Source organism: Dreissena polymorpha, chromosome 4 (genome assembly GCF_020536995.1).
Source record: "Dreissena polymorpha isolate Duluth1 chromosome 4, UMN_Dpol_1.0, whole genome shotgun sequence".
Classification (NCBI taxonomy): Eukaryota; Metazoa; Mollusca; class Bivalvia; order Myida; family Dreissenidae; genus Dreissena; species Dreissena polymorpha.
In genome coordinates, this window is record NC_068358.1 from 95,523,186 (window position 1) to 95,532,990 (window position 9,805).

Sequence of the window (9,805 nt, forward strand, 5' to 3'; positions counted from 1 at the left end):
AAGACTGAACACATGCCCTATTTTTTTATGTTATGCCTGTATGGGATGCGTTTTTTTCGAGCAGCTAAACGCAATAAAAGCGTTATATGAGTAAACAATTGTCCATCGCGCATCTAAACAAACTTTAATTTACTGATTTGTATGTAGGCTAAAGTAATTTATGCCATATCAGCACGCTTTTTTAAACATATTTCACATCAGTTTATAGTATTAATGTGGTGCAAGTTATATCATAAAAGTATTTCAATTTTATTGTAAGCATATCTGCCAAGCAGGACAATTTATCATCGCTGTTGAAACAAGTTCGTTTCAAAAGTGATTTTAAACAGACAAAAATGTTTAACATGCAATTTGCATAATGTGCACAATCTATTTCACAGAAACAAAACAAGTATTCATTATGTGTTGATTGATAACAATACAACCAAATTAAGTGCATTGTTGGAACTGTTCATGACGAGACAAAAGAACATTGCGTAGGAATCTAAAGTATTTGCTGTAATGAAATGTTTGCAACTTAAAATGGTACAATTAAGACTAGTATTTGAGAAAATAGTGTTACTTTTACACATTTCTAAGTAGTGATCATTGTCAAATTAATAGAATTCTAAATGTAATGAAATATTTCAATCTAAATGGTAAATAATTTAAAAAATAATAATTGGATACTTCCTGCTTCAAACGTGTCCTTATGCATTACACTCATTATGTGGTCAACATTGTACGTCGTAATAATTATATTATGAAATACACATTTTAAACACACATGTAAAATATCTTCATACACTATAATGCCTTTTCTTTTAACAAACGAAGAGAATTAACGTGACTATGTACTCGAATATACTCAAGCATAATATTGACAATATCCACTGTTCAGTTTCATTACATACGCAATTAGCCACGATCGAAAGTGACACATATACCATCGATTATGTGGACTGGTTATAAGCCAACCTCAAAAAGAACGTACTGATTAATTTTATTTCAAGTAATACACAGCAGGTATATCCCTCAGTCGGTTATCAGAAATAGTGGTATCGAGTTGACTTGACCGTTATTTGACAATCTATTAAAACGATATAATAGCTGCGTTATATCTTAATAATTTGTTTTAATTGTATCAATATATTTATCGCAACTAAAAAACCAATAACAGAATAAACTAATGCGTTAACATGCTTGGATAAATCATGGCAATTTATATAAACCCACAATAGAACGATGTCGCACTCTTCAACGCTACGTACCGTTATAAATATGGTAGATGACGAATCGTCAAAATTCATGTTCGATGAGTCAGCAATAAGGTCAGCATATGTTTCCTTTTTGTTAGCTTTATGTTGACATTTCAGTATACGCTATTTTTTAAAACCGCTTTTCATTTGATTTTCATGGCATTTATGGAAGTTAAAAGACGAATTTTTACAACACATAACTTTTGAAATAAACGGAAGGAAATAAGCAATTTTTGCATGCATCATCCAGTGTCACATATTAAACGTTACATTCATAAACGATTAGTGTTTAGTGACACTGTATTGAGAGTTTTATGTTTTTTTGTTCATTTTATTTGTGTTATGCTCCGCCGTTCTTTTAATTTCCTTATACAATTTCAATTGGTATCATTTTCAAAGTTTTAACTATTATTTCACAATAAAAATAGTATTCCTTAAGTAAAAGCAAATTTCTATGTTATATGTATAATCACATAAATCTATAATTTCTCCGCATAAACAATATGTTATAGTGATATTTTTTCAACGCAATAAGTCTTAATTCTGAACAATACTCAATGCAACAGAAAGTAGCAACTATGAATGAACTTTTGTATCAACTTTAAATAAGGCTGCAAGTCAAACTGCACTCTTTCTTTATATGTATACTAGACACACTCAAAATAATGTATCTCATTAACTCTTTCAGTAGAAGCGATGTTGAAACCAAAATGCAGGATTTTGTATAGGTATTCTTTTTTCTCAACATACTATATTACGATTATCCGCCATTTTGTATCCATGGCCGATTTTGGGCCGGTCCGTGGCCGTTTTTTGGCCGGTGGTCAATTTATGGCCGCGGCTAATTTTCGACAACCGGCCAAAAAACTGCCACGGACCGGCCCAAAATCGGCCATGGATACAAAATGGCGAATAATCGAACGTTGACATTGTCACATATTACACAAACGTGGATTCCTTAAATTAACTGAGGGTTACGACTGGATAATACACTTAATATACAAATAACATACACATAGGTGCTTAATGGATAATGCAAGTTCAATTCGCGATTGACATCAAACTACTGAGTTATACCAAATGTAAACAGAAGGGAGACAACTCTCGCTTATGAAATTGATCGTTAAGAATGGAAACGGATGAAAGTGTTACAGTGCATATTTTAAGAGAAACTTGGACCAAGATGACAAGCAACAATCCCTTATGTGTGCTTGTAAGTTATTGTCTGTTAGTTTGCTCGGTCCAATACAACAATGGAAAAACATCACACCGTCACAGAGGTAGGGTACTTCATCACTAACACTAAAACTATATCAATATATCATTGTGTACGTATTGATTTATCGAAAAACATTTTGTTTAAACGAGTATTGTATAAACAACTTTATTAGGTAAATACAAAATAGCTTTAAAATATAGACAGCTTTGTGTTTAAGACATTATAAGACATTTAACTATAACGGCATCTTAAGAGACCCAAGACAATTATAATATAGCATCATGTTATTGAAATATGATCTTTAATCACGTTGTATCTACCTTTAAATTTGTAGAATAGACTTATGACCTCTTCATTGAGACAAACGCAATTTACAGAATATGACTGAATAGTCTATAATTCATATAATGACATATTTACCATAGGGAGTTGTTCTAGGCTACTAATTTAGCAAAATTGTAAACGCGTACAATCAGTTATATATCGTAATTTTCGTATTGGTAATTTACGACAAATGTAATTATATATGTTATCTTTAATACCACCTGGATTCAATAACACTTTCGTAATTTTTGTTTATAAACTTCAATTTCGACTAGTTCAAAACAGGCGCTTGATCGAAACTTTACCTTTTGTTCGTCCCATTATTATAATGTTTATCAGTTTGTAAGCGTGCTATAGTGTCAGATCAGTTTTTGGATAATGTTTACAATTCTGACATACCGACATACCGACATAATTGATGCCCCCTGTACATGACAGACAGAAATGGCAGTTAATTACATGCTCCGGTGCCTTTGGGTCCATTTAGTTATATTTCCAAACTTAGGCGTTACGCTGAAAGACTCTTGAGCGCGTCCATCATGTACCAGTGTATCTGAATAGTCTAAAGCCGGTTCAGTGTATCCTATGGTAGTTTGTGATCACGGTTGGAAAGTAGTAAGAGACTGCACTGTCCAAATGCATTCAATACGTTGATAGGGTTGTTCATTCTTTTATATGCCAATCCAATTAATTGAGGAATACAGCCAAAGAGTGCAGGCCCATTCAAACGATATAACAAATAAAAACCGGCTGCACTTATAATTATCATGTAATACAATTATTATTTAAAGGACATTGCTAAATACATATGTGCTTGTAGGCTATGCAGTTTACCTTGTTTATAGTTATATTTATGGTGGGGAAATGTTACAATGAAGCTATCGTTTAGTAAGAATGATAGCCGAATAATACGTGAAACGCCGTTCCCAGCAAAATTGTACTACTCGTTAGTTCCGAAATCAAAAGTCATTTCATTCCTAACGATTGTACTATCATTACTGATTCCTACGTGGTCGCTTAAAGTGTTCCTCTGGGATAATATTCCATTGTACATGAATAAATAGGTTAATGAGGGTTTCGAAAAATCGAGCCAACCGTCGGAATGTCTCATTTAAGCAAAATAATAGAGGGACGCTCTACCCTGACGAATCAAAAAAGACATATAGGTCGCTTTCTGATTTGTATAACATGTATCACACCTTTTAAGGTGTTACCTTGCTATGCTGCTGTATTATTCTGCAGTGTACACTAATCTCATAGTAATACAGTTTGTTTAATTTAAGCCGCTTCATGGATATACCGGTTTATATGTGTCTACAATTACTGATTTTGAATTCGAGGCTTTTAATAACATGATTAAAAAATCAATTACTCTGGATGCGGAATAGATTGCGTTAGGTAAATATGGAATTATCATAATTTGTTAGCCTAATGCGAACCTTTTATAGATTGGAGTACTATGAAGTACACGTTTAAGCCTTTCGACGACTAGACGATTTTGCGCGATATTTTGTAAATAAAACGTTATAAATAATCGTTTGCGATCGATAATATGTCCATGTTGGTTGCATCTTAATGTTTTAATTGTATACGATGTACTTTGGCATATACGTCTTTACGCGTTATTCACGCATCTAAATGTTTAGTTAATTGTGAATTAATTTTCAATTTTAATATATATTGAATGAACATCATACATGTTCCAATACATCTATATATGAAGGAAATGTGTTAGCCCAACCACTTTTCAAATGAAAAGAGTTTATATATTTGTAGTGTTTCTTATATGACGAAAATAGTAATTACAAGTTTACTTGCACGACTTCAGCTACAGTATGTGAGCGTTTTTTTTTTTATAAAACTTATGTACAAACCGACTGTGCATATAGTATGTTGTAAATGACACTGGCTAGGTCAGCATGATTTAATGCAATACAATTCATAAATAAGGGCATCTTCAAGCATATCCTTTAACCGACTTGATCTAAATTTATACTTGACACTACTTTCATAATGCATGGACGTGAGTAAACACTACAAGGAATTTACTCATAGACAGACAATATAAATAGCATTTTACTCATTCATGATGGCATCGTTTTACTTCAGCAATAATTACTTGATTAATGCATTAAGACATATTACAAACACAAGAGTTTGTATTTTTATTGTTTCTAAAAAGATTTGTTTGGTCAAACAACACTGATATTGCATATTAACATTCATTTCGATATAAAACATACAACATGGTTTCTATATTACCCTTCTTAAACAATTTAACTATAAAAACAACGATACGGGACTCCTTAATAATAGATAAACACATAGACAAAATACAACTGAATATAACATCCACTATTAATATATAAAGCATCGTATTTATGCAAGATGTTCAAACCAACAAACCAGGCAAGTTAACTATGTAAGCGAAACTAGCATGAAATCATTACGAACACTGTACATATTGATACTAGACTAAAGAACGAGAGCACCACGTTGTCATTGATAGTCTTTCTCATTAAGTTTAATAAAAGTACTTGCTAATTATAAACGACCAAACTAATTATTCAATATAATAAATTCAATTCATAGCTACGCGGTATACACATGAATAGTATAAACAATCTAAATAGAGAGCTTGTGAAAATGATTGATTGTCTTCATCAGATGTAACACAGAGCACGCACTCGATGTATATTTACTGCCATCCAGAAGTCCTTACTTTCATCCTATCTCCGCAACAAATCTTCGTTTGCTGAAACAAGGCGCATATGTCATGATGTAGTCAGTAGCAATTTTTTTTAATTAACATACCTTCCTTAATATAAGTGTTTTTAAAACGTACTTTAACACGCTTAGCTTACCTTGATACTTTTTGGAGACATCCATAGAACACAGTCTACTCTGGAAACAAACCAAAATTATATTTAAGTATATGTATATGATTTAAATACTCATAACATAAGATTCATCTTATCATAATTGTAGAATGTGAAGAGATTACTGACACAGTTCGATACATACCCGTTTTCTAAAGTTGATATTAGTTCGTATAGTTCTATTATTTAAAGGCATAATAGGTCTTGCGTTAGAGTCCCTCCATTCTTGATAAGGAACCGTGCGCAAGTCATCTAACTGAAGTAATAAATAAACACTATCTACTACAGAAATGAACAATCATAAAATGAAAATAATCTTACACACGGTAAATTTGGCAATGACAAATTGTTTCCTATATAGCGTAGATAACATAGTTGACTTGTTTTCTAGTTTAATTATATGTTTAATCACTTTAACAAAATAGGGCATCAAAATAAAAATTAGGTATTGTAAACATATAACTTCAAAGAACATAAATAAGCATAGCCTATATTTCTTTGATTAAGTAAATTGATTAAAAATTTAGTTAATTTAGTAGCAATGTCCGTTAAAACGTTAAAGGCCTATTGCCAAAAGTGTTTAGAAAGCCGATTATTTGGGCATTTTACATTTAAGATAACCAGCGTTGCTTCAAGTTCAAGTTAATTAAATAACACGAACTATGGTAATATTCCTTTTACACATAGTATATTATTAGCATATATATTTATTGACCGATGTTGTTTTTCTTCTCTGCTTTAATTGCACTGTTTGCAATTTTGTCACATGTTCGGGCTAGTTTCAAAACGTCGACTCGATAACAGGTCCCTTAAGAGACAATCATAGACATGGTTTGTCTGATTAATCAATTGATGAGATGATCAATATCCATGGTGACATATTAATGAGGTGGTAAATGTATGCCTGGATGACATATTAATATGAAAGTATCATTAACATTCTAGAGAGGATGATGTTAAGACTTTCAACAAATTTAATATTTATGACGCATGCTTAACAAAAGTGTAATTGTACAATTGTTTAACGATTAATAGTTATCATGAATACAAGTTACAAGTCAACTTTGAGGAACGTCAATATTAAAGGGTAAATGTATATTCAAGTACTACAACATGCCGGGTTCGTAAGACAACATGATGGCCATAAGACGCCGCTAATGGGTGTGTCGAAAATCGATATTGAATTGGTTGATCGCGAGGTAATTGGCTCCTTTGCTTGGCAGCTGGCTTGTGGTCAATGGCTTATAGCATCAACATTAAATATTAAGTAGCCCTAGTGACAAGATGTTATCTCGCACTGTTAAATCTTTACTATCACAATCAAGAAGATGACGTATGCATTGTTTTCTATTATGTACCTGCTGTTGCGAGATGTGAATTGGTTTATTAAGTATGACCCATGTCACCGATTCTCTGCAACCTGGCTGGGTAAGTGATCCACTGTACGTTATGAAATGTTCGATGGATTTGGGTAGTAAATCAGCCAATGGGAAGTTTTGTATATCCGTACACGTGTCTTAAATTGAGAAAAATAAGAATATTACGCACATTGTCATGTTTCATAACCTTGCAACATTTGCGTCAAATTATGTTTGATATTTATGCAAATATTTCTAACTGCAAACATATTCTCAATGATTCAACTTGTGTGTCATGATTGGTAGAAATGTGTAAAAAGAGAGTGGAAAATATATCAATACATATTTTAAACGTTCGTGCATTATAACATAAAAAGCATGGATTAACCATGACAATCATTTGTACCTTGTTTGTCAATTACGAAAAACCTTTCCTGTAAGATCTTAAATGCGGAATGGTCGAACTTTCCTATCTGAAAAATAGAAAAATCAATGCATCATACATACAATGATCCCGTATAATACGCCGAGAGTGTTTATTACTCAATCGTTTAACCTTAATACTTCTGTTCGTAATTTCATATTTACCTCAATGGCGCTCGAAATCAAAGAATTACGCCGACATATTGAATTGATATTCTATAAAGTCGATGGCAATAACATTTCTTAGCGTCGACGAACCCTTACCGTTAAGAATACCGCCACTATTGCTATTCCTCTAGGGCTCGTTTGGGCCTCAGTGTAATTTGCATATAATTCGGTATTGTACGCCATGAAGTGAAGCTGTATTAAATAGATATGATTGTTTCATAGGTATATGTAGAGGCAAAAGCCTGAGTGAGCGAATAAATACGTTATTTTAGAATAATACATAGACATTATGATCTACCCATCATAAAGAATTCAATTTTACACTGAATATGTATGACTGACATTAACAAAACTACAATCAATCTGCAGGCAAAAATATATAGATAACAACAGTTCAACTAAATCTTTTGCATTGCAAAGCAAATGAAATGTTCTGGTTGTTAAGTTTATGAAAGAGATGAAACAGATCCGATATAGTAATATTATTTTAATAACAGTTTTGATTTAAAAAAATGTAAAGTTGAGACGAAGTTTACCTCTCCATCATATCCGCGCCCGTCAACTGTATGTTCGGAGCCGGATTGGTTTTCCCTCCCAAAGTGGAGCTTAATCTGGTAAAGGCGATACCGGTAAGAAAGTGGACCGGAAGTAATGTTCACGCCTACGCCTTGTCCGTTTACCAGGAACGTCAGGTCTTTCTTATTATTTCTGAATAGCCCACTTATCTGCCAGAACAAAATATGCCACATTACAAGTATCAAAATGTTATGTTCCTTTCGACTGTATCATGACATAAAAATAAACATATTTGTTATGTAATGTACTCATCATCAAGTGTAGCTCTGTTTTAAAATAAAAACTAAGCAAATTTTGTAAGCTTTTGATAATTTTTAAAACTGACTGGAACATGTCTCGTTTTAAACATACAGTATTTTTCTACAATTTAAAACTTAGTTATTGACGATCGCATTTTTCAAAATGCATTTTAATTCGAAGGAGAAATGTCTAACACCTTAAAAAGTAATGTACAATTACGACATCTTGGAATTTATAATTTTGTATTATAGTTCAATTATGTTGGATAAATAAACAAAAAACAAGAACATTAAAAACACAAAAAATATTTAATGTGCAAAGCGGTTGTGTACAATACAAAACAAAACAAGACAAAATTCCTGTACAATCCAGGGTTATTTTATATTCCTAATTTTATACATATAAAATCGAAACATTAAGGTGAAGAATGTCAAGTTTGCATATAACTTAGAGCACACAAGAATTACCGCCGTGGCCTCTAGTTGAAGCGGTTGCAAATGAGGGTCAAACAGTATTTTGTGAGGTTCTATGTTAATTGGCGATTGGTGTTTCCCTGACTTGCAAATCGTCCAGTCTTCGTTGTCGCCCCATCGGGTTGGACCTGTTATAAATATAAAATATTTAAGACTTTCGCTGCTTGATCGTAGCCACGGGAACAACTATTGATTTTATCTGCTTATGTATCCGCTTACAATAAAATAAAATCAGAAATACGAAAGAGAAGCCTTCAATCCACTCGTTTGATTATTTGTCTTAAAAAGTCGTCAAACATGACGAGAAACTATGCTTTTTATTACGTGTGGTTAAAACAGCGTCAATATTTTGAAGTCAGTCCGTGATTAGAAACCGGGACATTTTGGTTTCAAGGCTAGTGCCAATCACCGGTCCCTTTAATTGTCGATACCGTTACATAATCAACTGCCGAGTCGGGATTCGACTTCGAACTCGAGTCCAAGTGAACAGTGTATATCCCGATATCAATGTGAGTGCTTTATCGAGGAAGCTAACCATGCCACTCACACAGCCAAGCACCATTTCCGCGCTTCAGTTCGGTACCGTTACATTAATAAAAAAAGCGACATTTTGCGATATGGTGCGTCAAGCTTTCCAGAGACGTCATGCACATTCGTAAGCGCCAAATACATGAACTGCAAATCACTCCGTCTGAATCCGTCTTTTTTTAAGTTCAAACATTCTATATATTTGAATCAAGATGCAAACCTTTACTTTACAAGCTTTCTGTTGAATTATTCAGCTATACGTGTAATCGCTTTCTAAAACAAAATAAATTGTGATGATGCGATTGCGAGATATTATCTTCAGTAAAGGAGAAATGGCTTAAAGAAAAATGAATGTCACAAACTTCACATCTTCACATGT

At 32.9% G+C, this 9,805-nt stretch overlaps 1 long non-coding RNA gene across 1 annotated transcript; it reads right to left on the reverse strand.

The window, feature by feature from the left end:
* Positions 1–7,424: 7,424 nt before the first annotated feature.
* Positions 7,425–8,283, reverse strand: LOC127877336 (uncharacterized). Its single transcript, XR_008048363.1, has 3 exons — positions 8,146–8,283; positions 7,706–7,801; positions 7,425–7,491 (listed from the first exon to the last, which is right to left on the reverse strand). It is a non-coding gene; the product is annotated as an uncharacterized LOC127877336 (long non-coding RNA).
* Between the last annotated feature and the right edge of the window lie 1,522 nt (positions 8,284–9,805).